The sequence below is a fragment of the Cherax quadricarinatus genome, chromosome 4 (genome assembly GCF_038502225.1).
Source record: "Cherax quadricarinatus isolate ZL_2023a chromosome 4, ASM3850222v1, whole genome shotgun sequence".
NCBI classification, from domain to species: Eukaryota; Metazoa; Arthropoda; class Malacostraca; order Decapoda; family Parastacidae; genus Cherax; species Cherax quadricarinatus.
Window position 1 is genome coordinate 68,042,606 of NC_091295.1, and position 27,793 is coordinate 68,070,398.

General features: G+C 53.3%; 1 protein-coding gene across 6 annotated transcripts in view; it reads left to right on the forward strand.

The window, feature by feature from the left end:
• Positions 1-21,531: 21,531 nt before the first annotated feature.
• Positions 21,532-27,793, forward strand: part of LOC128684275 (protein jim lovell) — a 56,656-nt gene continuing 50,394 nt past the window's right edge. For 4 of the 6 annotated variants that reach the window (XR_011393577.1, XM_070097231.1, XM_070097210.1 and 1 more), the window contains exon 1: positions 21,534-21,611. The gene's annotated coding sequence lies outside the window, so the exon portion shown is untranslated. Of the gene's footprint in view, positions 21,688-27,793 lie in introns of all 6 variants that reach the window. The other 2 variants (XM_070097226.1, XM_070097221.1) reach the window with 2 other exon arrangements.

Below are 27,793 nucleotides of genomic sequence, written 5' to 3' on the forward strand. Positions count from 1 at the left end.
ATCACACCCTGGTAGTGACACATTATGATAGCCCTGGGCTGCCATCACACCCTGGTAGTGACACATAATAACCCTGGGCTACCATCACACCCTGGTAGTGACACATTATGATAGCCCTGGGCTGCCATCACACCCTGGTAGTGACACATTATGATAGCCCTGGGCTGCCATCACACCCTGGTAGTGACTCATTATGATAGCCCTGGGCTGCCATCACACCCTGGTAGTGACACATTATGATAGCCCTGGGCTACCATCACACCCTGGTAGTGACACATTATGATAGCCCTGGGCTGCCATCACACCCTGGTAGTGACACATTATGACAGCCCTGGGCTGCCATCACACCCTGGTAGTGACACATAATAACCCTGGGCTACCATCACACCCTGGTAGTGACACATAATAGCCCTGGGCTACCATCACACCCTGGTAGTGACACATTATGATAGCCCTGGGCTGCCATCACACCCTGGTAGTGACACATTATGACAGCCCTGGGCTGCCATCACACCCTGGTAGTGACACATAATAACCCTGGGCTGCCATCACACCCTGGTAGTGACACATAATAACCCTGGGCTGCCATCACACCCTGGTAGTGACGCATAATAACCCTGGGCTGCCATCACACCCTGGTAGTGACACATAATAACCCTGGGCTGCCATCACACCCTGGTAGTGACACATTATGATAGCCCTGGGCTACCATCACACCCTGGTAGTGACACATAATAGCCCTGGGCTACCATCACACCCTGGTAGTGACACATAATAGCCCTGGGCTACCATCACACCCTGGTAGTGACACATAATAGCCCTGGGCTACCATCACACCCTGGTAGTGACACATAATAGCCCTGGGCTACCATCACACCCTGGTAGTGACACATAATAGCCCTGGGCTACCATCACACCCTGGTAGTGACATATAATAGCCCTGGGCTGCCATCACACCCTGGTAGTGACACATAATAACCCTGGGCTGCCATCACACCCTGGTAGTCACACATAATAGCCCTGGGCTACCATCACACCCTGGTAGTGACACATAATAGCCCTGGGCTACCTTCAGACCCTGGTAGTGACACATAATAACCCTGGGCTACCATCACACCCTGGTAGTGACACATAATAACCCTGGGCTACCATCACACCCTGGTAGTGACACATAATAACCCTGGGCTACCATCACACCCTGGTAGTGACACATAATAGCCCTGGGCTACCATCACACCCTGGTAGTGACACATAATAACCCTGGGCTACCATCACACCCTGGTAGTGACACATAATAGCCCTGGGCTACCATCACACCCTGGTAGTGACACATAATAGCCCTGGGCTACCATCACACCCTGGTAGTGACATATAATAGCCCTGGGCTGCCATCACACCCTGGTAGTCACACGTAATAGCCCTGGGCTACCATCAGGCCCTGGTAGTGACACATAATAACCCTGGGCTGCCATCACACCCTGGTAGTCACACATAATAGCCCTGGGCTACCTTCAGACCCTGGTAGTGACACATAATAACCCTGGGCTACCATCACACCCTGGTAGTGACACATAATAACCCTGGGCTACCATCACACCCTGGTAGTGACACATAATAACCCTGGCCTACCATCACACCCTGGTAGTGACACATAATAGCCCTGGGCTACCATCACACCCTGGTAGTGACACATAATAACCCTGGGCTACCATCACACCCTGGTAGTGACACATAATAGCCCTGGGCTACCATCACACCCTGGTAGTGACACATAATAGCCCTGGGCTACCATCACACCCTGGTAGTGACACATAATAACTCTGGGCTACCATCACACCCTGGTAGTGACACATAATAGCCCTGGGCTACCATCACACCCTGGTAGTGACACATAATAACCCTGGGCTACCATCACACCCTGGTAGTGACACATAATAGCCCTGGGCTACCATCACACCCTGGTAGTGACACATAATAGCCCTGGGCTACCATCACACCCTGGTAGTGACACATAATAACCCTGGGCTACCATCACACCCTGGTAGTGACACATAATAGCCCTGGGCTACCATCACACCCTGGTAGTGACACATAATAGCCCTGGGCTACCATCACACCCTGGTAGTGACACATAATAACCCTGGGCTACCATCACACCCTGGTAGTGACACATAATAGCCCTGGGCTACCATCACACCCTGGTAGTGACACATAATAACCCTGGGCTACCATCACACCCTGGTAGTGACACATAATAACCCTGGGCTACCATCACACCCTGGTAGTGACACATAATAGCCCTGGGCTATCATCACACCCTGGTAGTGACACATAATAGCCCTGGGCTACCATCACACCCTGGTAGTGACACATAATAACCCTGGGCTACCATCACACCCTGGTAGTGACACATAATAACCCTGGGCTACCATCACACCCTGGTAGTGACACATAATAACCCTGGGCTACCATCACACCCTGGTAGTGACACATAATAACTCTGGGCTACCATCACACCCTGGTAGTGACACATAATAACCCTGGGCTACCATCACACCCTGGTAGTGACACATAATAACCCTGGGCTACCATCACACCCTGGTAGTGACACATAATAACTCTGGGCTACCATCACACCCTGGTAGTGACACATAATAACCCTGGGCTACCATCACACCCTGGTAGTGACACATAATAACCCTGGGCTACCATCACACCCTGGTAGTGACACATAATAACTCTGGGCTACCATCACACCCTGGTAGTGACACATAATAAGCCTGGGCTACCATCACACCCTGGTAGTGACACATAATAGCCCTGGGCTACCATCACACCCTGGTAGTGACACATAATAGCCCTGGGCTACCATCACACCCTGGTAGTGACACATAATAGCCCTGGGCTACCATCACACCCTGGTAGTGACACATAATAGCCCTGGGCTACCATCACACCCTGGTAGTGACACATAATAGCCCTGGGCTACCATCACACCCTGGTAGTGACACATAATAGCCCTGGGCTACCATCACACCCTGGTAGTGACACATAATAGCCCTGGGCTACCATCACACCCTGGTAGTGACACATAATAGCCCTGGGCTACCATCACACCCTGGTAGTGACACATAATAGCCCTGGGCTACCATCACACCCTGGTAGTGACACATAATAACCCTGGGCTACCATCACACCCTGGTAGTGACACATAATAGCCCTGGGCTACCATCACACCCTGGTAGTGACACATAATAGCCCTGGGCTACCATCACACCCTGGTAGTGACACATAATAGCCCTGGGCTACCATCACACCCTGGTAGTGACACATAATAGCCCTGGGCTACCATCACACCCTGGTAGTGACACATAATAACCCTGGGCTACCATCACACCCTGGTAGTGACACATAATAGCCCTGGGCTACCATCACACCCTGGTAGTGACACATAATAGCCCTGGGCTACCATCACACCCTGGTAGTGACACATAATAGCCCTGGGCTACCATCACACCCTGGTAGTGACACATAATAGCCCTGGGCTACCATCACACCCTGGTAGTGACACATAATAGCCCTGGGCTACCATCACACCCTGGTAGTGACACATAATAGCCCTGGGCTACCATCACACCCTGGTAGTGACACATAATAACCCTGGGCTACCATCACACCCTGGTAGTGACACATAATAGCCCTGGGCTACCATCACACCCTGGTAGTGACACATAATAGCCCTGGGCTACCATCACACCCTGGTAGTGACACATAATAACCCTGGGCTATCATCAAACCCTGGTAGTGACACATAATAGCCCTGGGCTACCATCACACCCTGGTAGTGACACATAATAGCCCTGGGCTACCATCACACCCTGGTAGTGACACATAATAACCCTGGGCTACCATCACACCCTGGTAGTGACACATAATAGCCCTGGGCTACCATCACACCCTGGTAGTGACACATAATAGCCCTGGGCTACCATCACACCCTGGTAGTGACACATAATAACCCTGGGCTACCATCACACCCTGGTAGTGACACATAATAACCCTGGGCTACCATCACACCCTGGTAGTGACACATAATAACCCTGGGCTACCATCACACCCTGGTAGTGACACATAATAACCCTGGGCTGCCATCACACCCTGGTAGTGACACATAATAACCCTGGGCTGCCATCACACCCTGGTAGTGACACATAATAACCCTGGGCTGCCATCACACCCTGGTAGTGACACATAATAACCCTGGGCTGCCATCACACCCTGGTAGTGACACATAATAGCCCTGGGCTGCCATCACACCCTGGTAGTGACACATAATAGCCCTGGGCTACCATCACACCCTGGTAGTGACACATAATAACCCTGGGCTGCCATCACACCCTGGTAGTGACACATAATAGCCCTGGGCTGCCATCACACCCTGGTAGTGACACATAATAGCCCTGGGCTGCCATCACACCCTGGTAGTGACACATAATAACCCTGGGCTGCCATCACACCCTGGTAGTGACACATAATAACCCTGGGCTGCCATCACACCCTGGTAGTGACACATAATAGCCCTGGGCTACCATCACACCCTGGTAGTGACACATAATAGCCCTGGGCTGCCATCACACCCTGGTAGTGACACATAATAGCCCTGGGCTACCATCACACCCTGGTAGTGACACATAATAACCCTGGGCTGCCATCACACCCTGGTAGTGACACATAATAGCCCTGGGCTACCATCACACCCTGGTAGTGACACATAATAGCCCTGGGCTACCATCACACCCTGGTAGTGACACATTATATGTGCACTAAAAATTATATGAAATTTGTTCATGTTAATTTATAATGAAAATGATACATAATGATACATAATGATACATAATGTCGTTAATTTATTATTTGAACGACACTTGTTCTGTTTTGTGATGTTACTAGGGACCCTGGGGCCCGTCGTACTAGGGACCCTGGGGCCCGTCGTACTAGGGACCCTGGGGCCCGTCGTACTAGGGACCCTGGGGCCCGTCGTACTAGTGACCCTGGGGCCCGTCGTACTAGGGACCCTGGGGCCCGTCGTACTAGGGACCCTGGGGCACGTCGTACTAGGGACCCTGGGGCCCGTCGTACTAGGGACCCTGGGGCCCGTCGTACTAGTGACCCTGGGGCCCGTCGTACTAGGGACCCTGGGGCCCGTCGTACTAGGGACTCTGGGGCCCGTCGTACTAGGGACCCTGGGGCCCGTCGTACTAGTGACCCTGGGGCCCGTCGTACTAGGGACCCTGAGGCCCGTCGTACTAGGGACTCTGGGGCCCGTCGTACTAGGGACCCTGGGGCCCGTCGTACTAGTGACCCTGGGGCCCGTCGTACTAGGGACCCTGGGGCCCGTCGTACTAGGGACCCTGGGGCCCGTCGTACTAGGGACCCTGGGGCCCGTCGTACTAGGGACCCTGGGGCCCGTCGTACTAGGGACCCTGGGGCCCGTCGTACTAGGGACCCTGGGGCCCGTCGTACTAGGGACCCTGGGGCCCGTCGTACTAGGGACTCTGGGGCCCGTCATACTAAGGACTCTGGGATCCATCATACTACGGACCCTGGGGCCCATCGTACTAGGGACTCTGGGGCCCGTCATACTAGGGACTCTGGGGTCCGTCATACTAGGGACCCTGGGTCCCGTCGCACTAGGGACTCTGGGGCCCGTCATGCTAGGGACCCTGGGGCCTGTCGTACTAGGGACCCTTCGGCACGTCGTACTAGGGACTCTGAGGCCCGTCATACTAGGGACCCTGGGGCCCGTCATACTAGGGACTCTGGGGTCCGTCATACTAGGGACCCTGGGTCCCGTCGCACTAGGGACTCTGGGGCCCGTCATGCTAGGGACCCTGGGGCCTGTCGTACTAGGGACCCTTCGGCACGTCGTACTAGGGACTCTGAGGCCCGTCATACTAGGGACCCTGGGGCCCGTCGTACTAGGGACTCTGGGGTCCATCATACTAGGGACCCTGGGGCCCGTCGTACTAGGGACTCTGGGGCCCGTCGTCCTAGGGACCCTGGGGCCCGTCGTACTAGGGACCCTGGGGTCCGTCATACTAAGGACCCTTGGGCCCGTCGTACTAGGGACTCTGGGGCCCGTCGTACTAGGGACCCTGGGGTCCGTCATACTAGGGACCCTGGGGTCCGTCAATCTAGGGACCCTGGGGCCCGTCGTACTAGGGACCCTGGGGTCCGTCATACTAGGGACTGGGGCCCGTCATACTAGGGACCCTGGGGTCCGTCATACTAGGGACCCTGGGGCCCGTCAATCTAGGGACCCTGGGGCCCGTCATACTAGGGACCCTGGGGTCCGTCATACTAGGGACCCTGGGGCCCGTCATACTAGGGACCCTGGGGCCCCCTCATACTAAGGACCCTGGGGCCCCCTCATACTAGTGACCCAGGGACCCCTCACATCTATGTACCCCGGCTCCTCCAGGGTCTGCCACCCTGGCTACCCCAGGGTCTGCCACCCTGGCTACCCCATGGTCTGCCACCCTAGCTACCCCATTGTCCCCCACCCTTGCTACCCCGGGGTCCGCCACCCTGGCTACCCCGGGGTCCGCCAACCTGGCTACCCCGGGGTCCACCACCCTGGCTACCCCGGGGTCCACCACCCTGGCTACCCCGGGGTCCACCACCCTGGCTACCCCGGGGTCCACCACCCTGGCTACCCCGGGGTCCACCACCCTGGCTCCCCCGGAGTCCGCCACCCTGGCTCCCCCGGGGTCCGCCCCCCTGGCTCCCCCGGGGTCCGCCAACCTGGCTACCCCGGGGTCCACCACCCTGGCTACCCCGGGGTCCGCCCCACTGGCTCCCCCGGGGTCCGCCACCCTGGCTACCCCGGGGTCCGCCAACCTGGCTACCCCGGGGTCCACCACCCTGGCTACCCCGGGGTCCACCACCCTGGCTACCCCGGGGTCCACCACCCTGGCTACCCCGGGGTCCACCACCCTGGCTCCCCCGGGGTCCACCACCCTGGCTACCCCGGGGTCCACCACCCTGGCTCCCCCGGGGTCCACCACCCTGGCTACCCCGGGGTCCACCACCCTGGCTCCCCCGGGGTCCGCCACCCTGGCTACCCCGGGGTCCACCACCCTGGCTCCCCCGGGGTCCGCCCCCCTGGCTCCCCCGGGGTCCGCCACCCTGGCTACCCCGGGGTCCACCACCCTGGCTCCCCCGGGGTCCGCCACCCTGGCTACCCCGGGGTTCACCACCCTGGCTCCCCCGGGGTCCGCCCCCCTGGCTCCCCCGGGGTCCGCCACCCTGGCTCCCCCGGGGTTCACCACCCTGGCTCCCCCGGGGTCCGCCACCCTGGCTCCCCCGGGGTCCGCCACCCTGGCTACCCCGGGGTTCACCACCCTGGCTCCCCCGGGGTCTGCCACCCTGGCTCCCCCGGGGTCCGCCACCCTGGCTACCCCGGGGTTCACCACCCTGGCTCCCCCGGGGTCCGCCCCCCTGGCTACCCCGGGGTCCACCACCCTGGCTACCCCGGGGTCCACCACCCTGGCTCCCCCGGGGTCCGCCCCCTGGCTACCCCGGGGTCCGCCACCCTGGCTCCCCCGGGGTCCGCCCCCCTGGCTCCCCCGGGGTCCACCACCCTGGCTACCCCGGGGTTCACCACCCTGGCTACCCCGGGGTCCGCCCCCCTGGCTACCCCGGGGTCCACCCCCTGGCTCCCCCGGGGTCCACCACCCTGGCTCCCCCGGGGTCCGCCCCCCTGGCTACCCCGGGGTCCGCCACCCTGGCAACCCCGGGGTCCACCACCCTGGCTACCCCGGGGTCCACCACCCTGGCTCCCCCGGGGTCCGCCCCCCTGGCTACCCCGGGGTCCGCCACCCTGGCTACCCCGGGGTTCACCACCCTGGCTACCCCGGGGTCCGCCCCCCTGGCTACCCCGGGGTCCACCACCCTGGCTACCCCGGGGTCCACCACCCTGGCTACCCCGGGGTCCACCACCCTGGCTACCCCGGGGTCCGCCCCCCTGGCTACCCCGGGGTCCACCGCCCTGGCTACCCCGGGGTCCACCACCCTGGCTACCCCGGGGTCCGCCCCCCTGGCTACCCCGGGGTCCGCCACCCTGGCTACCCCGGGGTCCGCCACCCTGGCTCCCCCGGGGTCCACCCCCCTGGCTACCCCGGGGTTCACCACCCTGGCTACCCCGGGATCCACCACCCTGGCTCCCCCGGGGTCCACCCCCCTGGCTACCCCGGGGTCCGCCCCCCTGGCTCCCCCGGGGTCCACCACCCTGGCTCCCCCGGGGTCCACCACCCTGGCTCCCCCCTCCTGGCTCCCCCGGGGTCCACCCCCCGGGGTCCACCCCCCTGGCTACCCCGGGGTCCGCCCCCCTGGCTCCCCCGGGGTCCACCACCCTGGCTCCCCCGGGGTCCACCCCCCTGGCTACCCCGGGGTCCGCCCCCCTGGCTCCCCCGGGGTCCACCACCCTGGCTCCCCCGGGGTCCACCCCCCTGGCTACCCCGGGGTCCGCCCCCCTGGCTCCCCCGGGGTCCACCCCCCTGGCTACCCCGGGGTCCGCCCCCCTGGCTCCCCCGGGGTCCGCCCCCCTGGCTACCCCGGGGTCCGCCCCCCTGGCTACCCCGGGGTCCGCCCCCCTGGCTCCCCCGGGGTCCACCACCCTGGCTACCCCGGGGTCCACCCCCCTGGCTCCCCCGGGGTCCACCACCCTGGCTACCCCGGGGTCCGCCCCCCTGGCTACCCCGGGGTCCGCCCCCCTGGCTCCCCCGGGGTCCACCACCCTGGCTACCCCGGGGTCCACCCCCCTGGCTCCCCCGGGGTCCACCACCCTGGCTCCCCCGGGGTCCACCCCCTGGCTACCCCGGGGTCCGCCCCCCTGGCTACCCCGGGGTCCACCACCCTGGCTACCCCGGGGTCCGCCCCCCTGGCTACCCCGGGGTCCGCCCCCCTGGCTACCCCGGGGTCCACCCCCCTGGCTACCCCGGGGTCCACCACCCTGGCTACCCCGGGGTCCACCCCCCTGGCTACCCCGGGGTCCGCCCCCCTGGCTACCCCGGGGTCCACCACCCTGGCTACCCCGGGGTCCGCCCCCCTGGCTACCCCGGGGTCCGCCCCCCTGGCTACCCCGGGGTCCACCACCCTGGCTACCCCGGGGTCCACCACCCTGGCTACCCCGGGGTCCACCACCCTGGCTACCCCGGGGTCCACCACCCTGGCTACCCCGGGGTCCGCCCCCCTGGTTACCCCGGGGTCGTCCACCCTGGCTACCCCGGGGTCCGCCCTCCTGGCTACCCCGGGGTCCGCCCCCCTGGCTACCCCGGGGTCCACCACCCTGGCTACCCCGGGGTCCACCACCCTTGCTACCCCGGGGTCCACCACCCTGGCTACCCCGGGGTCCGCCCCCCTGGCTACCCCGGGGTCCACCACCCTGGCTACCCCGGGGCCCACCACCCTGGCTACCCCGGGGTCCACCACCCTGGCTACCCCGGGGTCCACCACCCTGGCTACCCCGGGGTCCACCACCCTGGCTACCCCGGGGTCCACCACCCTGGCTACCCCGGGGTCCGCCCCCCTGGCTACCCCGGGGTCCACCACCCTGGCTACCCCGGGGTCCACCACCCTGGCTACCCCGGGGTCCACCACCCTGGCTACCCCGGGGTCCACCACCCTGGCTACCCCGGGGTCCACCACCCTGGCTACCCCGGGGTCCGCCACCCTGGCTACCCCGGGGTCCACCACCCTGGCTACCCCGGGGTCCACCACCCTGGCTCCCCCGGGGTCCGCCAGCCTGGCTGCCCCGGGGTCCACCACCCTTGCTACCCCGGGGTCCACCACCCTGGCTACCCCGGGGTCCACCACCCTGGCTACCCCGGGGTCCACCACCCTGGCTACCCCGGGGTCCACCACCCTGGCTACCCCGGGGTCCGCCAACCTGGCTACCCCGGGGTCCACCACCCTGGCTCCCCCGGGGTCCACCACCCTGGCTACCCCGGGGTCCGCCAACCTGGCTACCCCGGGGTCCACCACCCTGGCTACCCCGGGGTCCGCCAACCTGGCTACCCCGGGGTCCACCACCCTGGCTACCCCGGGGTCCGCCAACCTGGCTACCCCGGGGTCCACCACCCTGGCTACCCCGGGGTCCGCCAACCTGGCTACCCCGGGGTCCGCCCCCCGTTTAATATTAATTTTTTTGAGCCAAATGTTTTAGCAGTTTTTTTTTTCTTTAATCCAGAAATTTTTTTTCAGTCTAGGAATTTTTTTTCCTCACGGTATAACTTAATTATTTTTCAGCATATTTTTTTTCAACTAATGCTATTTATTTTCAGCCTAATAATTTTTTCCTTTGAGCCCATTTTTTTTTTTAGCCTAATAATGTCTTTCCTTGTACAGCCTAATTATTTTTTCCAGATCAATTTTTTCTTCATTAATATGTTCAACTAATTTTTCGTCAAAATGTTTATTTAGGCCTAACAATGTTTATTTCGGCCTAATAATGTTTATTTCGGCCTAACAATGTTTATTTAGGCCTAACAATGTTTACCTTCAGCCTAAATAGTGTTATATAACCTTTTTTTTTCTGACAATGTTAATTTTATTTTTATAAATGAATTAAAATTGATTTCCTTGATGCAAAAACCAGTTCCAATAATATTAATTTCGTGCGGCAGGGCTAGGCCTAGGATATTAATTTTTCAGTACTTTTCCCTGCAGTTAAATTAATTATTGTTGTGGAAAATACTCTATATATTTTTCTTCTGTTATGTAATTGTGTATATATATAACCATTTATTATTTTTAATATACAGTCCACAAATTTATATATTTACCAGTATTCCTGGTGTATGTATATTTTATTTAATTAATATGTGGAGAGCAACTTGTGGTTACGACAGTGGTAGGTATCGAAGGGGGACATTTTTTGTGACCTAGGTGTGGTAGGTATCGAAGGGGGACATTTTTTGTGACCTAGGTGTGGTAGGTATCGAAGGGGGACATTTTTTGCGACCTAGGTGTGGTAGGTATCGAAGGGGGACATTTTTTGTGACCTAGGTGTGGTAGGTATCGAAGGGGGACATTTTTTGCGACCTAGGTGTGGTAGGTATCGAAGGGGGACATTTTTTGCGACCTAGGTGTGGTAGGTACCGAAGGGGGACATTTTTTGTGACCTAGGTGTCCAAACTTCCTACTTGTCTATGTAACATTGATAAATAATAATTATCTTTGTTATCATTTATTGTTATGTATATAATTAGTTACATTCAGATAAATGCAATTTTCCACATTTAAAATGATTAGACCTTTCAACCTTTTTTCAAATAAATTATATTCAAGTTATTTGCAATATATTTTTGCTACAATATATTTTGGTAAGGATATTTCTTTTACATTATTTTGATAATATGCTGTGATTTTTTCTACTAAAACTGTAATATATACTTTTAAAGAATAAAGTTAAAAGTACTCATACTGGTGACTAGTGATGAACTTAGGCCATTCAAATTATTTTCGATAAGTTACTTAACCTTCACCAGGTATAAATTTTTCTTACAAACAAACACACAATGGGAATTCCTAAATCACGGAATCATTTTGTTAAATAAGTGAGTCATTCAATTTAGAATTAGTGGAGGCTCGATCCTTTGCTGATTATAAGGTAAATATATAAGCTATTATGTATAGATACGGGAGAGGACTCACAAATGTCACAGATATATCCACACCTACTAATGGGGCATTTCAGATGTGATTCAAATGTTGCTGCCACGGTGTAACTGAAATACAGCTAATCTTTATACGGGTTTTCCTACACAAGTTAGATACCGTTTAAAAACATCACAAATGACACTAGGAGTCCATCATGTCTGCACCCTACAAAACTAGGAATTTGTTTATTCTAGGTTGTTAAATCAGGAACGTAAATTAGACAGGTAATATAAATATGGCCCTTAATCTAAAACACCCTTAGGAGTGGACTCTAGTTAAGAATGTCTTAAGTGAACCTTAGTTCACAGCACCTTTATAAGTAGACCTAAGACCAAAGTGTTTGAGTGGACCCTCCCCTCACACAGCACCTTCAGTGGACCCTCCCCTCACACAGCACCTTCAGTGGACCCTCCCCTCACACAGCACCTTCAGTGGACCCTCCCTCACACAGCATTAACAGTGGACCCTCCCTCACTCAGCACCTTCAGTGGACCCTCCCTCACACAGCACCTTCAGTGGTCCCTCCCTCACACAGCACCTTCAGTGGTCCCTCCCTCACACAGCATTAACAGTGGACCCTCCCTCACTCAGCACCTTCAGTGGACCCTCCCTCACACAGCACCTTCAGTGGTCCCTCCCTCACACAGCATTAACAGTGAACCCTCCCTCACTCAGCACCTTCAGTGGACCCTCCCTCACACAGCACCTTCAGTGGACCCTCCCTCACACAGCATTAACAGTGGACCCTCCCTCACACAGCACCTTCAGTGGACCCTCCCTCACTCAGCACCTTCAGTGGACCCTCCCTCACACAGCACCTTCAGTGGACCCTCCCTCACACAGCATTAACAGTGGACCCTCCCTCACTCAGCACCTTCAGTGGACCCTCCCTCACACAGCACCTTCAGTGGTCCCTCCCTCACACAGCATTAACAGTGAACCCTCCCTCACTCAGCACCTTCAGTGGACCCTCCCTCACACAGCATTAACAGTGGACCCTCCCTCACACAGCACCTTCAGTGGACCCTCCCTCACTCAGCACCTTCAGTGGACCCTCCCTCACACAGCACCTTCAGTGGACCCTCCCTCACACAGCATTAACAGTGGACCCTCCCTCACACAGCACCTTCAGTGGACCCTCCCTCACACAGCACCTTCAGTGGTCCCTCCCTCACACAGCATTAACACTGGACCCTCCCTCACACAGCACCTTCAGTGGACCCTCCCTCAAACAGCATTAACAGTGGACCCTCCCTCACACAGCACCTTCAGTGGACCCTCCCTCACACAGCATTAACAGTGGACCCTCCCTCACACAGCACCTTCAGTGGACCCTCCCTCACAGAGTACCTTCAGTGGACCCTCCCTCACACAGCACTTACAGTGCACCCTTCTTCCAAGTGCCGACTGCGGCGATGGAGCAGAGTCCCTGGAGAGCGTTCTTGGACCAGAGTTCATGGTGCTCACTAGCAGTGGACCACAGAATCCACAGCGGTGGACTGGTGACTCAGCGACGGTCTGGACCTGGAGAGTCCGTTGAGTGGCGAATGGAACTGGAGAGTCCGTTGAGCGACGGGTGGACCTGGAGAATCCGTTGAGCGACGGGTGGGCCCGGAGAGTCCGTTGAGCATCGGTGTTTACCTGGAGAGTCCCTTGAGCGACGGTTGGACCTGGAGAATCCGTGGCGCGGCGGGTGGACCTGGAGAGTCCGTGGCGAGGCGGGTGCACCTGGAGAGTCCGTGGCACGGCGGGTAGACCTGGAGAGTCCGTGGCGCGGCGGGTGCACCTGGAGAGTCCGTTGAGCGGTGGTATGGACCTTGAGATTACGTGGTGCGGCAGGTGGACCTGGAGAGTCCCTGGCGCGTCGGGAGGACCTGGAGACTCCGTTGAGTGGCGGTGTGGACCTGGAGAGTCCATGGCGCGGGGAATGAACCTGTAGAGTCCGTTGAGCAGCGGTGTTTACCTGGAGAGTCCGTTGAGCGACGGTTGGACCTGGAGAGTCCGTTGAGCGGCGGTGTGGACCTGGAGAGTTCTTTGAGCAGTGGTGTGGACCTGGAGAGTCCGTGGCGCGGCGGGTGGACCTGGAGAGAGTGTTAAGCGGCGGTGTGGACCTGGAGAGTCCGTGGCGCGGCGGGTAGACCTGAAGAGTCCGTTGAGCGGCGGTGTGAACCTGGAGAGTCCGTGGCACGGCGGGTGGACCTGGAGAGTTCGTGGCACGGCGGTATGGACCAGCAAAGTCGGTGGCGCAGCGGGTGGACCTGGAGAGTCCGTGGCGCGGCGGTGTGGACCTGGAGAGTCCATGGCGCGTCAGGTAGACCTGGAGAGTCCGTGGCGCGGCGGGTGGACCTGGAGAGTCCGTGGCGCGGCGGGCGGACCTGGAGAGTCCGTGGCCCGGCGGGTGGATCTGGAGAGTCCGTGGCGTGGCGGTGTGGACCTGGAGATTCCGTGGTGCGGCGGGTGGTCCTGGAGATTCCGTGGCGCGGCGGTGTGGACCTGGAGATTCTGTGGTGCGGCGGGTGGTCCTGGAGAATCCGTGGCGAAGCGGGTGGACCTGGAGAGTCCGTGGCACGGCGGGTGGACCTGGAGATTCCGTGGCGAAGCGGGTGGACCTGGAGAGTCCGTGGCGCGGCGGGTGGACCTGGAGATTCCGTGGCGCAGCGATGTGGACCTGGAGATTCCGTGGCGCGGCGGGTGGACCTGGAGAGTCAGTGGCGCGGCGGGTGGACCTGGAGAGTCCGTGGTGCGACGGGTAGACCTGGAGAGTCCGTTGAGCGACGGTGTGGACGCGGAGAATCTGTGGCGCGGTGGGTGGACCTGGATAGTCCTTGGCGAGACGGGTGGACCTGGAGAGTCCGTTGAGCGGCGGTGTGGACCTGGAGAGTCCGTGGCGCGGCGGGTGGACCTGGATAGGCCGTTAGGTGGCGCTGTTAACCTGGAGATTCCCTGGTGCGGCGGGTGGACCTGGAGAGTCCGTGGCGAGAGGGGTGGACATGGAGAGTCCGTTAAGCGACATGTGGACCTGGAGAGTCCGTTGAGGGGCGGTTGGGCCTGGAGAGTCCGTTGAGCAGTGGTTTAACCTGGCGAGTCCATTGAGCAGCGGTTGAACCTGGAGAGTCCGTTGAGCGGCGGGTGAACCTGAAGAGTCCGTTGAGAGGCTGGTGGACCTGAAAAGTCCGTTGAGCAGAAGGTGGACCTGGACAGTCCGTTGAGCGGTGGGTGGACCTGGAGAGTCCATGGCGCGGCAGGTGGACCTGGAGAGTCCGTGGCCCGGCGAGTGGACCTGGAGAGTCCGTTGAGCAGAAGGTGGACCTGGTGAGTCATTTGAGCGGCGGTTGGACATGGAGAGTCCATGGCGCGGAGGGTGGACCTGGAGAGTCCGTTGAGCGGCGAGTGGGCTTGTAGAGTCCGTTGTGCGACGGGTGGACCGGATGGACCGGGATGGACCTGGTGGACCGGATGGAGGACCGGATGGACCGGATGGACCGGATGGACCGGATGGACTGGGCCGCGGGGGCGTTGATCCCCGGAATAACCTCCAGGTAACCTCCAGGTAGAGTCCATGATGCGGCAGGTGGACCTGGAGAGTCCGTGGCGCGGCGGGTGGACCTGGAGAGTCCGTTGAGCGGCGGTGTGGACCTGGAGAGTCCGTGGCGCGGCGAGTGGACCTGGAGAGTCCGTTGAGCGGCGTTGTGGACCTGAAGAGTCCGTTGAGCGACTGGTGGACCTGGAAAGTCAGTTGAGCGGCGGTTGGACCTAGAGAGTCCGTTGCGCGGAGGGTGGACCTGGAGAGTCCGTTGAGCGGCTGGTGGACCTTGAGAATCCGTTTAGAGGGTGTAGACCTGGAGTCCGTTGAGCGGCGGTGTGGACCTGGAGAGTCCGTTGAGCGGCGGTGTGGACCTGGAGAGTCCGTTGAGTGGCGGTGCCACCTGGAGTGTTGAGCGGCGGGTGGACTAGGAAAGTCCGTTGAGCGACGGTGGACGTAAAGAGTCCGTGGCGCGGCGGGTGAACCTGTAGAGTCCGTTGAGCGACGGTGGACGTAAAGAGCCCGTGGCGCGGCGGGTGGACCTGTAGAGTCCGTTGAGCGGCGATGGACATCGTCCATTACCATTTATTGGATTGTCTACAAAATTATTGGGCTTGTCCAATATTATTGCTTTATCCAATATATACTAATTCATATCCTTCCCAGCATACACACTTCATAGTTTTCGTTGTATCGATGTTGTTTAAACATTATAATTGGTAAATTCCATATTTTAACGTTGACACAACATTGGTCGATCGTAGGTTATGCAGTGTTTGCTGGGGTTCCATCTTGTCTGTGTCCCCCTCCTTGTCTCTCTCGCGCCGCTCCTTGTGGGCTGGCCGGCAGCATATCATCAGCAGCCTGATGCCCTGGCTGTTGATGAGCGATTTCTGGTGGTAACCTAGCTACCACCGGTTATCAACCGAAGTAACCCTTGGTGTGTGGTTTGGGGTTCCACATAACTAAGGTTTTCTCTGAGAACCTTTGGACGAGTAACCCCGGTCCGGCTCGAAGATCGCAGACCTCAACGTGGTGAGCCGGTGGAACTTGCAATAGCATTTTATCTCTGTATAAAAAAACGTTCACTGATTTTCCATATCTTGAATATTTGCTCTTCAATGAGATAAATGCTGCTTCAAGGCTAGCATGCGATCACTTTGCTCTGAAAAACATTTTAATAATCATTAAAATTTCTTAGTCATTTTAATGACCTTAATAAACCGATGGCTTTAAATATAAATAAATGATTAGTTTAATATGTTTATTATGCACCCCATACCCATCCTGTGGGCGGTAGTCAAAAGATTACAGAGGTACATAATGGGTCCAGGGACTGGGCCTCAAAGTTTTGACAGCTGAGCAAGTTACAGAGGTGGAAATATAAACACAAATGCAGTATAATGTGATCCTTTATTGACTACGTTTCGCCCACACAGTGGGCTTTCTCAAGTCACAGAGGTAATGAACTCATAATTTACAAAGGTAATGAACTCACAATTTACAAAGGTAATGAACTCACAATTTACAAAGGTAATGAACTCCAGGTAGGTCTAGTCACAATTATGACAAGTTACAAAGGTATTTACAGATTACAGAGGTACACAATGGGTCCAGGGACTGGGCTCCAAAGTTTGATAGCTGAACTAGGTACAAAGGTAATGAACTCACAAGTTGCAAAGGTAATGAATCCTGTAAGAATGGTTACTTACGTTTATACATGGGTACAATCATGAACATATTCCAGAGTAATGAGCAATTCACACTTCCACACCCGGTCACAACTGTAGTGAGTTATTGGTGCAAATGTTGATTGTTGAGTCACACACACACACACACACACACACACACACACACACACACACACACACACACACACACACACACACACACACACACACACACACACACACACACACACTCACACACTCACACACTCACACACACACACACACACACACACACACACACACACACACACACACACACACACACACACACACACACACACACACACACACACACACACACACACACACACACACACTCACACACACACACACACACACACACACACACACACACTCACACACTCACACACACACACACACACACACACACACACACACACACACACACACACACACACACACACACACACACACACACACACACACACACACACACACTCACACACACACACACACACACACACACACACACACACACACACACAAACTCGTACACACACACACACACACACACACACACACACACAAACTCGTACACACACACACACACACACACACACACACACACACACACAGCCAGGAGCTGTGACTCGACCCCTGCAACCACAAATAGGTGAGTACACACAGGAGCTTGGACATAAATGATAATAGATGAAAATTTTTACTTTACCTAGCAGACTAAAACTTGCTTTTATACCTAGTAGGTAGATCCTAGTAGGTAGATCCTAGTAGGTAGATCCTAGTAGGTAGATCCTAGTAGGTAGATCCTAGTAGGTAGATCCTAGTAGGTAGATACTTGATACCAATCTGGCTCTCTGGCCCCTGGCGGTATATCGCTTTCCTCTTATTTAATAAATTAACCTGCTTACTGATTTTGTTTATGGATGCTTATGAGAGGCTATGCAAGGGATAGGACTATACCTCCCTGTTGATCTAATCTGATTACCAATTTTCAAGGTACCGTATAATCCCCAGGAGGTTATACAGCTTGGGCTGTTGAGTGTACACCACCCACTGTAGCTCTGGATCTAATTGTATTCACAGCTCTAGCTCCAGGGCTCTTGTATTCTTGTCCAGGTTGTACTTAATTATTCAGATGCAGGGAAATGTGGAAGTATGGTGCAATTTGTTTTGTGCGTGTACTCACCTATTTGTGGTTGTGTGTGTGTGTGTGTGTGTGTGTGTGTGTGTGTGTGTGTGTGTGTGTACTCACCTATTTGTACTCACCTATTTGTGGTTGCAGGGGTCGAGTCATAGCTCCTGGCCCCGCCTCTTCGCTGATTGCTACTAGGTCCTCTCTCTCCCTGCCCCATGAGCTCTATCATACCTCGCCTTAAAACTATGTATGGTTCCCGCCTCCACTACGTCACTTTCTAGGCTATTCCACGGCCTGACTACTCTATGACTGAAGAAATACTTCCTAACATCCCTTTGATTCATCTGAGTCTTCAACTTTCAATTGTGACCTCTTGTGTCTGTGTCCCTTCTCTGGAACATCCCGTCTTTGTCCACCTTGTCTATTCCGCGCAGTATTTTATATGTCGTTATCATGTCTCCCCTGACCCTCCTGTCCTCCAGTGTCGTCAGGCCGATTTCCCTCAACCTTTCTTCGTAGGACAATCCCCGTAGCTCTGGGACTAGTCTTGTTGCAAACCTTTGCACTTTCTCTAATTTCTTGACGTGCTTGACTAGGTGTGGATTCCGAACTGGTGCTGCATACTCCAGTATGGGCCTGACGTAAATGGTATACAGAGTCTTAAACGAATCCTTACTGAGGTATCGGAACGCTATCCGTAGGTTTGCCAGGCGCCCGTATGCTGCAGCAGTTATCTGATTGATGTGCGCCTCAGGAGATATGCTCGGTGTTATACTCACCCCCAGATCTTTTTCCTTGAGTGAGGTTTGCAGTCTTTGGCCATCTAAACTATATTGTGTCTGCGGTCTTCTTTGCCCTTCCCCAATCTTCATGACTTTGCATTTGGCAGGGTTAAATTCAAGGAGCCAGTTGCTGGACCAGGCTTGTAGCCTGTCCAGGTCTCTTTGTAGTCCTGTGTGTGTGTGTGTGTGTGTGTGTGTGTGTGTGTGTGTGTGACTCAATCAATATTTGCACCAATAACTCATTACAGTTGTGACCGGGTGTGGAAGTGTGAATTGCTCATTACACTATATTTGTTCATGATTGTAGCCATGTATAAACGTAAGTAACCATTTTTACAGAATTCATTACCTTTGTAACTTGTGAGCTCATTACCTTTGTACCTAGTTCAGCTATCAAAACTTTGGGGGCCCAGTCCCTGGACCCATTACGTACCTCTGTAATCTGTAAATACCTTTGTAACTTGTCATGATTGTGACCAGACGTATCTGGAGTTCATTACCTTTGTAAATTGTGAGTTCATTACCTTTGTAAATTGTGAGTTCATTACCTTTGTAAACTGTGAGTTCATTACCTCTGTAACTTGCTCAGCTATCCAAATTTTGGAGTCCAATCCCTGGACCAATTATGTACCTGGAGTTTACCTGGAGTTTACCTGGAGAGAGTTCCGGGGGTCAACGCCCCCGCGGCCCGGTCTGTGACCAGGCCTCCTGGTGGATCAGAGCCTGATCAACCAGGCTGTTGCTGCTGGCTGCACGCAAACCAACGTACGAGCCACAGCCCGGCTGATCAGGAACTGACTTTAGGTGCTTGTCCAGTGCCAGCTTGAAGACTGCCAGGGGTCTGTTGGTAATCCCCCTTATGTGTGCTGGGAGGCAGTTGAACAGTCTCGGGCCCCTGACACTTATTGTATGGTCTCTTAACGTGCTAGTGACACCCCTGCTTTTCATTGGGGGGATGGTGCATCGTCTGCCAAGTCTTTTGCTTTCGTAGTGAGTGATTTTCGTGTGCAAGTTCGGTACTAGTCCCTCTGTAATCTTTTGACTACCGCCCACAGGATGGGTATGGGGTGCATAATAAACATATTAAACTAACTAAACAGGTACACATGAATAGTTACATAAATGATCATACTTAACAGCATATGTAGATTACCTAGGCTACCCAAAGAAAGTCAGTGACTTAGTTCCAGTGGTGTCTTGGACTTATTTCCTTCATTGGTAGTGGCTGATCTGGGAAAACCTTAAATAACTTTGTAAGATCTATTCAGTCGTATATGGTAATAATGGAAGAATGTGTACGAGAGACAGAAAACAAGGAAATAGAGGATAATTAAATGACCTGAAAGGAAACCGTTCATCCAAGACTTGAATACTCCAGGTTCCAGCAGCTTTGGAGTTTCTTCCACATATCTTTCTCAGGATGTGACCTACAGTAGTCACCTATCAGCCAAGTACCTACTTACTGCTAGGTGAACATATTTAGATATGTGACGACGATGATGATCCTTTTCGAATCACTTGTTCTCTCTAGGCTGGAATACTGCTGTACACTAACAACTCCAAAGCAAGTGAAATTGCAAATCTAGAGAGTGTACAGAGATCCTGTACTGCACGTATAAGTTCTGTCAAGCACCTTAACTACTGGGAACGCTTGGAAGCACTTGACTTGTACTCGTTGGAACGTAGGAGAGAGAGATACGTATATCATAATCTACACTTGGAAAATCCTGGAAGGAATGGTCCCAAATCTGCACACAGAAATCACTCCCTACGAAAGTAAAAGACTGGGCAGGCGATGCAAAATACCCCCAATTAAAAGTAGGGGCGCCATTGGTACACTTAGAGAAACACCATAAGTGTCGGGGGCCCAAGACTGTTCAACAGCCTCCCATCAAGCATTAGGGGAATTACCAATAAATCCCTGGCTGCCTTCAAGAGAGAGCTGGACAGATACCTAAAGTCAGTGCCGGATCAGCCGGGTTGTGGCTCGTACGTTGGACCGCGTGCGACCAGCAGTAACAGCCTGGTTGATCAGGCCCTGATCCACCGGGAGGCCTGGTCATGGACCGGGCCGCGGGGACGTTGATCCCCGGAATAACCTCCAGGTAACCAGCCCGGAGATTGAACCCGCTACCCTTTTGGTTGAGATCCAAATTCTTAGTAGGCAGGCAATTGCATTATGGCCAAAAAGACGCCTAGGTACAGTTGAGGACATTTAATAAAGTAAACGTTTCGCCACAGGTAGTTTCTTAGCGATAATTTGAAGAAACCACTCTTGGCAAAACGTTTCCTTTAATAAATGTCCTGAAGTGTACATAGTTTTTTTTCTCCACATCTTGTCGGTATCACCATAGCATTTCTCAACTGTGTTATTGATATGATAGTTACACACTGTGGCATGCAATGATCAATAAAACTCGTCGAAACGTCAGAATACAATTTTAAAGGTATTTTGACAGGTATAGAGCTCATTCATATTTATATTCATTCTTTTTTGTATAAAGGAACATTTGTGGCGTTTTAATACACATATACAGTGTTCCCCGGTTAGTTAAAAGCTATGAATTATTCGCTTTCCTTACATGAAATATTTTACAAGAAAATGAGGACGATGAAGGTAAAAAATATATTAGATATATAAAGTTATTTAGTGTGTGAGATGAGTGGTGTTGATCCAGCGGTCGCTGAGGTGTTGTGATGAAGGCGACTGACCCCGAGTGTATTCTCACTATATTGATGTAGGTCTGTGGATACTCTCACTTTAGATGAGATATAACCATCACCATCCCGTCTTCTGGACGTGGGTGTGATAGTGTGAGTGTTGGGGGCAGCTACAGTGATGGGAGGACGCAAAAGAAAGGAAAATTGTTGTGTTGGAGCGAGTGATGGCGGTGTTGGTGGGCGAGCAGAAGCTTACAGGCGACGCTTAAATTGTTACATAGCACAGACGGAGAGATCCATGGCTGTGTTTCCTGGGTTCTTGGTGTCTACGGGCATCGTGCTGAAGGTTAGGCAGGGTATATGTGCCCAGGAGCAGCCCATAGCTGGGGTATTTGTATCACACGAGCCCAACTTTGGCTCCAGGGCTCAGTCTCCTCCCAGGCATGTTGTCTCTGTACACAAGCTTACTTCTTGGTGGCTCTCACGGTCTTCGTTACAAGGAATACTGGGTTATTTGTCACATTAGGTCCCTGGCTGTGTTGTTCTCTACCTGTTAAGTATGTTAAAAAGACAATGGTATTTTATTGATGTTTCATCTACCAGGGATTTCAGTTTTAAATTCGAGGAAAGTTGTTAAATCCCTGGTAGGAAACGTCATATCAGTAATATATCTTGAACTGCATTGTATTATTAATATATTTGTTGATGTAATCTACCATTAATATTCACTATGTGGGACTAGGCTGGAGACTACAGATCAGCAACTCAGGAGGGTTAATGACCCAGGAAAACCTATGAAAACCAAGCAGTGTGCTTATTTCCATTGGGGTCTTTTTGTGTCTTCTTCCAAGATGTAGGTGAGGGGGGCTTTTGATCAAAGGAACTAGATTTTTTAGCTCAGACAGAACTTCAATGCCTCAAAATGCCCCAATGGAAATAAGCCACCTTGACTTTTTGAGTTATTCTAGGTAGTCTACACATATGCTGTTATGTATGATAATTTATGTAACTATTTGTTTACCTGTGCCAGAATAAACTTACTCTACTTCCCCACTAACTCTGATCCATAAGGGCTTAGCACTTTCCACGATTAAAATAGATTAATCTCCTGGATGCCACCTCTTCAAAGGGGGCTCCTTGACATGGTGAAGAGGCTTTTTGTCTAAGGAATTAAACCCTTTGGTCTCTTTCCTCAGACTGAACCTAAGTACCACCCTATCCTCCCTCCCTTATCCCATCCTCACTATCCCCCCCTTATTCTCCCTCCCTTATCCCATCTTCCCCATCCCCCCCTTTTTTCCCCCTTTCCCCATCCCGTTTGTAGTCTCTGGGGGTTCTTCCCTCTGGAATTATGGTTTCTAGGTAGGGGGAAGTATGCTGGGATTCATCCCACTCCATTGGGTCCCTTGGGGGTGGTGTAGTTTGCCAAGGAATCTGAATTGCCTGGAGTTGTGCTGCTCCCTTCCCGGATCTCCAAGAAGTGGGCAGGGTGTCCTGCAGATGATGGGCGTATCTCCAGAGGCTGTCTGTCTGTTCTGGGAGGTGATAGCTGAAGAAGGTATGCTTTGTGGCGGGTTTGCGACCATCTTTTCTTTTGTCCACCGAGGTGGCTCTGTGGATGTGAGGTTGCTCTCCCAGAGCGCTGGTTTACTGGCATGAAGGGTATGGCACGGGTTCCAGGCTGCATCTGCACTGCTCGTGTGCTCGAGGCCCTCTCGGATGAGGGGAAGAACTTACAGCCCTTCCATACCTTCTAGTGACTGTTCTTCTGCTGTCCCTCTTTTTTTTCTTTCCTTTTTTTTTTTCTTTAAAATAACAAGAGGCACCACTGTCATGGAGCTTTGGTTCTGTGATAACCCTCCTCCTCCCAGGCCCCTTTCTGTTCCTACATCCTGTTCTGTAAGTAAGTTAGTTCTGACCCAGCTTCATTATTGGACCATTCTCTAGACTTCTCATACCCCTGTACCTTCTGCTGGTGTTGCTTCGTCACCTGCTCCACATGCTGAGGCGCCACCCGTTTCTGTTAATGCCTCTGCCTCTTGCACACCTTTAACAATGTGTCCCGCTTCCCAGAATGCGGTGCGAGACAGTTTTTGTATCGCCCACCTCCCTCAGGTCGGACCGCCCGCAGTACTACTACTAAACGTTCCAGACCATCTGCTGACAACGGTTCTTTGATGTCTACCCAAAAAAGACCTGTGACACCCACTCCCTTTGCGCGCCATGTTTACAAGTACGCAGTGGACTAAATTCTTTTCCCCACAACCGACATTTCCAATTGATTATCTTTCTGACCATAGTATTGGTAAAGCTCTTTTACAACATATTGGTCAAAATGTATGTTCTTTCACACTCTTCAAAGCGGTTTGTGCGTCATTACAGTTCAGAATTCAGAAAAACTCATGATCTTTCCCATATTACTTCCATAGATAACATTCTAATCACAGTTCATAAGCATGCTACTCTCAGTTCTTGCGGTGGTATGGTGGTTTTACCTCATACCATTGTACAAAGTGATTTTCTGTCTTGCAGTGATGATATTTTAGAGCAATTAGCCCTTCAGGTCCTTTCTATTCTCAAAATGGATACATACATCCTGCCCACTCGTGGGCAGAGGGGCTTTCCCAGTAACATAGCCCGCTTAACCTTCGACTGTCATGAACTCCTGTCCTCCATTTGTATTGTGGGCCATCGCCTTGAAATCTGTAAAGTAGTCCCTTCTCCCCAACAGTGTCGGAAGTGCTGGTGCTTCACCCCGCTAAATACTGCAGATCGGCGGCGGAGTGCCCTATCTGCAGTGCCACAGATCATGCCAATACATCTTTTATAATGAATCTCGTCCTTCCTTTTCATTCCGTTGTCAAGTCTGTTATAATGAACGAGAAATCTGTTACCTCAAAGAGAGTGAAGGCCTTACACTATGGCTGTCTCAGTTCCGCCTTCAGGGAAATCTTCCTTGTGGTCCTTATTCTTGAGTAGTTCGGAGACCTCCAACCTTAATGGTCCTCCCACCCACCAGCTCGTCTGCTACCATGTCTTGTGGGGTCACTCCCGTTTCTAATTCTTTTGTGGTTTTACCCTCTGAAACTCCTGCTTCCGTACCACTTCCTACTTCTGCTTCATCTCGCTTGCTAATTTCTCAGTCTGCAGGACCTTGCAAGCCTACACCTTCGTGCCTATCGCCTGTGAAGGTGAATCTATCTTCTGCCTCGGTGCCTAGTTCTCACCCCATTTCTAACTCGCACATGAAGGTGGAGGTTCACCCCCCCCCCTCCACATGTAGTCCCTTCTTCTCCTGTCGCCTCCCCCAAGTCTTCTTCCCTAGCTACCTTTCCAACCTCCTTCCTCTCCTGTTCCATTGCAGGACTCGCCTGCCTCTGCCAGCACATCTCTCCGGGTTCATACTCCCCGCCCCTCAGACCTCTTTGGTTCCCTCCAGGCCGAGGGTGTCCCACAAGGTTGTGTCCTTAACACTACCCTTTTTCTCTTGGCTATGAATGCCGTTCTTCTGTTCTTCCATTGCATATTTGGTCATCACTTTATGTGGATGACTTTGCTATAGCTTATGCAGGAGCTGACTGTTGCCCGGTAGCGGCCTCCCTTCAGGATGCGATCAACCGGGTTTCCCATTGGGCTACTTCTCGTGGATTTAAATTTTCTAGTACAAAAATCCATTTCATTACTTTCACTAGACATCCTCTTGTCCCAAATATTCCATTGTATTTACACAGTTCACGTATTCCAGAATGTGATATGGTCAAGTTTCTTGGCCTTCTCTTCGATTGCCAGTTGACAAGGAAACCTCACATTTCCTCTTTGAAGGCAGCTTGCCATGGTCAGCTGAATCTCCTGAAAATTCTTGCACATCAATCATGGGGTGCAGATCACCAGACTCTCCTCTGTTTGCATTCCACCCTAGTCTTGTCCAAGCTGGATTATGGAGACCAAGTCTATTCTGTAGCTTCTCCTACCACTCTCTCTAAGTTAGATCCCCTTCATCATCAAGGTCTACGTTTATGCCTTGGTGCCTGTCGTTCATCCCCTGTTGGAAGCCTCTATGCTGAGGCGAATGTCCCTTCGTTAACTGATTGTCCTGATGCTCATTGCCCTTGTTACTTTGTCTGCTCTCATGACCTTCATGTTCTGTGTACTGTGGCTCTGGTGGCCTGGTGGTTAACGCTCTCGCTTCACACGGCGAGGGTCTGGGTTCGATTCCCAGCCAGAGTAGAAACATTGGACGTGTTTCTTTCCACCTGTTGTCTATGTTCCCCATCAGTAAAATGGGTACCTGGGTGTTAGTCGACTGGTGTGGGTCGCATCCTGGGACACTGACCTAAGGAGGCCTGGTCACAGACCGGGCCGCGGGGGCGTTGACCCCCGGAACTCTCTCCAGATAAACTCCAGATATAAGTTGGTCTCATGTTAGCAAAAGCCCATTATTTGTTCTACGCCCCTGCTTACTCTGACTGTTTTCTTTTCGTCTTCACTCACTCCGGTCTTCTCTCCACTTGCCTCCCTTGTATGTCATTTAGTGTCTGCCTTTTCCTTTTCCCCTTGGCAGGTGCCAACAGTTCGTGTCTGTTCTCCACTACCGCCCTGTGCCAAAACTCTCCTACCTACGACTACTTCTCGCTCTCTTTTTCTTGATCACTTCCAAACGCATGCTCATACCATTGCTATTTATTCAGATAGTTCTAAATCTTCTGATGGTGTTGGGTTCGCGGCAGTGTTCCCTGACGATGTTGTCTGAGGACATTTGTTAGACTCGGCTAGTATTTTTATTGCCGAGTTGTATGCCATCCTCATAGTGCTTCTCTGTATCACATATATGTCTCTTTCACTGTCTGTGATCATTTCAGATTTCCTCAGTGCCTTACAAGCCATTAAACAGTTTGATTCCCCTCATCCATTAGTCCTTCGTACTCAACTATGGTTGCACCGTGTGGCTAGCAAAAGCAAAAGCGTTGTTTTCTGTTGGGTCCCTGGACACGTTGATGTGCAGGGCAATGAACAAACAGATGCTGCTGCACAGTCAGCAGTACATGAGGTTCCGGTTTCCTATAGGGGTATTCTGTTCAGAGATTTTCCAGTCATCTCTGCCCGTCTTTGCAGCCATTGGCAACAGTGGTGATCGGGCACGCACCATAACAAATTGCATTTTATTAAACTGCTTTTAGGTTTGTGGCCATCTTCTTACCATCATTGCCGTACTCGGGAGACTGCGCTCTCCTGTCTCCGCATCGGCCATACTCGCCTTACCCATGGGTATCTCATGGACCAACACCCTGTTCTTCTTTGTGAGGTTTGTCGGGTCCCTATTTTGGTTCTTTGCTTTCTTGTAGATTGCCTGGTTTACCAGCGAGCTCGTAGGATTTACCAACGCCGCTGCTGCCCTACCATTCTTACCTTATCTTTCCTTCTTGCAGACGGCCCTGCCTTTGACTTACAATCACTTTTTTACTTTTTGTCAGCACCTGCTTTACTATACAAACTTTGACACACCGCCCTTAGCGTCCCTTCCGCCCCTTTTCTCCCCTCACCTCTGATTCCCCTCTCCACCTAGCTGTTTATAGCCCCAGCACTATTTTCTGCCCTGCAGAGCTGTATGACCCTTGTCAGTTTAGCACTTTCTTTGATTATAATAATAATCCAGGATGTCACCTGCAACAAACGACTTACTTCTAGGTATCTGTTTACTGCTAGGTAATTTGCAGCAGATATACATAGAGGTAGACCTGCCCGTATGACCAAGGCTTGACCTACCTAAATGAGCTTCCACTACGCTTTGAGGTGGAAACCCCCTTTGGTGGGGTTACGTAGTGGGTGACTGATGAACCAGTGAATGCTGGACCAGGCAACATATACCCATGCAGGTTTAGGACTTCCCTGTGATTATACAGGTACCTTCCATTTGAAGGATGGGGTGGGGTAATGTGAATTGTGATGTCTACAGCCTTCTGGTGAGATTGTTATTGAATAGATGTAGAATGTGTTTCCGTTGGAGTCACCCTACCTTGGCTGGTGACAAAGCATATAATTTTGACCGCCAAGGGTGATCTACTGATTTAGCGTTTTGCCTAATTACTCTGGTGCTAATTTGTTGAAATTAAATTGTCTTTAAAATAATTTCAGTTTCAGATTGACTCAATATTTAAGGTTTGATTTTGCAGTTTGCCTTTTTATATAATTAGGATTTAAATACAGTACTCTTTTTGCCGTTCTAAAAATCTCTTGGTTGTAGTCTGCACATAAAAATACA